Source organism: Ceratotherium simum, chromosome X (assembly GCF_057802395.1).
Source record: "Ceratotherium simum simum isolate JZ-2026a chromosome X, ASM5780239v1, whole genome shotgun sequence".
NCBI classification, from domain to species: domain Eukaryota; kingdom Metazoa; phylum Chordata; class Mammalia; order Perissodactyla; family Rhinocerotidae; genus Ceratotherium; species Ceratotherium simum.
Window position 1 is genome coordinate 97,960,426 of NC_141940.1, and position 2,763 is coordinate 97,963,188.

The following is a 2,763-nucleotide window of genomic DNA, read 5'->3' on the forward strand; positions in this document are numbered from 1 at the left end:
GACTGTTATGAGAGTTGGGTTGTGCAGTTCTGGGAACTGGCCTTCAGCCCCCAACTAGGCTATACAGGTCACTCTGTGCTGCTGGTCCTGGAATTGTGACCCAAATTAGTTTTGTGGAATGTATTTGGAAGGCTCTAGAAGCTAATGGGTAATTCATAATACATATATGAAGACACTCTGCATGTGAGTGAGCATTTATAGAGATCACACATAGAGCCACCACTTAGTGAGCATGTGTATGAATGTGTGTTGGGGAGGAGTGGCATGTGTAATTACTTTGTAAATTACTCTGTAAATCCACAACTTACAAACGTGTATGCTATTTGGTGGAATTCAGAACACCTCACCCTTCCTCCCCTCCCCAAAGTCTGTGGATCAGTCTGAGGAGAGAATAAAACTTGGCATTAGAGAAGACTCTTAAGTCTACTTACAAAGCAGTTGGTGCCATCACTAGTTAGCTCTTTGTGTGCATAAGGGCATCCATAATTTAGGCATTCCTGAATCAAGAAATACCTACATTGTGAGTGTGTATGTTTGTGTGTATGTGTTATGGCATATATTTGGGAACCTGTTCATTATCAAGTGATCATCTCTGTTTTGTTTGACTTCACAGAATCATGGGAAAATAACTGAAGTGCCACCAGAGTTTGAGGGAGGGCTTATAGTAATGGAAATGTTGACTTAGGTAGAACTTAAAGCTAGACAGGAAAAACAATACAATGAACCATTTAGAGAAGATTCTGGAGAACTTTGCTTGGGTGACTTTGAAAGGTACAGAAAGTATCTTTGGATGAAGGGTCTTGTTAATCTGTTTACCTCAAATCAGAACTGTTCAGAATTGTTCAGATTTGGGTTGGGGGGGAGAGTTGACCTTAGTAGTTATTGGGCAGGGCCATTAGTAGAGTTATAGGATCACAAGTTAGTTTTGCATGTGGAATCTAAAATGCATTATATACATATGAAGTATTAGATGCAAAGTGTAGTTAATGGCTAACAAATGTTTGAAATTCAAAGCTATTCCAGGAAAGGAGGAATGAAATGAGTCCATGTTATATTCATTAGGCAAATGGCCTCAAACATTTGATATGTTTCCCAAACATTCTGTGAATTGCTGGCTTTAACATGTTGCGATTTTATTTGTTAAAAAATTATCAAGAAAATTCAATAGAAGCCATCAAAACGACATACCACACAATGATCTATGAAGAAGTACTTTTAACTTAGAAATAGTAGAACACTCCCTGTGCTTTTCCGCAGGTCCCAGATGAAGTATAATTCAGGAAATGAAGTCATGTGATTAGAAAATATCATTAACTTTCTTTGTCATTATGTCATGATAATTTTTTATGGTTTGGATAGTTTCTTTACAAGTCCCTTATGCAAACTCTAAACCCAAATAGTTATCTCTATTTTGGAAAAATCTGGAACTGTCAGTGAATTTTATCTAGTTATCCATTAGGAGACACAGCAAAAAATAAGTGGCTGTTTTGTTTTATCTTGAATTTGTTAGTTTAAAAGTATTGCAGCTGCATTTTTCATTGGGGTTCTCTGAAGAAATGTGGAGTTTTGATTTTGAATTTAAAGGCTTTTTTTTTTTTAGCATTGTCATTGGCAGTTTACAAGTGTGTTTCAGTTGTGGATGCTTGAGATAATGAAATAAACCATAATAAAAATAATTTTGTCCAGGTGGCACATAAATCAGTTGAGGAAATACAGTTCTTTGTGGCAAATAAAAAACATATGTATTACCTAGTGCACCGAAATGTTATTATTCATCAAATGCATGTTATAGATGTGTTAGGATTGAGAGATGTGAGGAAGAAGAATATTAGGGTAGAACATGGCAATATCGCATATTTTTGCCTAATGTGGAATAATTGTAAACAAATATGTGAGAAATTGCACATGAATTAGGCAGAGCTGAAGTTCATTTCAGGAGTATATAGGGATTTCCCCATTAGGAAGATTATCTGCTATTGCCTCTTAATTTATGATTTGTTAAATACTGCTGAATTACTATCAAACTCCAACTAGAGAATTCAAAAATAGCAACTACAGTGGATACAGTATTAGCTAGAAAAATATTGGATTACCAGTGTAATCTGGAAGCAACAGGAATGTCTAATTATATGTGTATGTGTGTGTGTCTGTATATTTAGAGTATATGTATATGGAATACATCTTTCTTTATTTGGCTAATTACTAGGGTATATAAATTGTTTTTCTAACCTGAAATCAGACATTTCCATCTATGTCCTTTCTGCATTTATGTCTACAGATTATGCTATATTATTTTAGTTTTCCTTATTAATGTGTTATTTTATAATTTTCTGATTGTTTTATGTGTATTGCTTCCCAATTTGCTTACAATTAGAAATGGTTTCAAACTTCTTTGTAACTCCCCCTTCAACTATTCCCATAAAGTGTTTAATACGCAAGATATGTAGGTACTTAAAATTGCTTTTAAACAAATGAATGAATTTATTTATTTGCGATTATTTACCATTGAGTCATCTTAGGAGATCCAACTGAGAGTTCAAGGAATTGATGTAGAAATATAAAAAACTTTAGAATGTTATAGTTTGTTGGCTTTAGTTACAGCAATCATTTTCATATGTTAATATTCTTCAATTCTTTGTGTTTTTATTATATTTCTACGCCAATTTTGCATCAAAGCTAGGCGTTTCAGGCTTTAGTGAAAATAAATGAAAATATAATTTTTCTCCTTTTCTGTGAGATTTACTAGGCAGGATGAGCTATTTC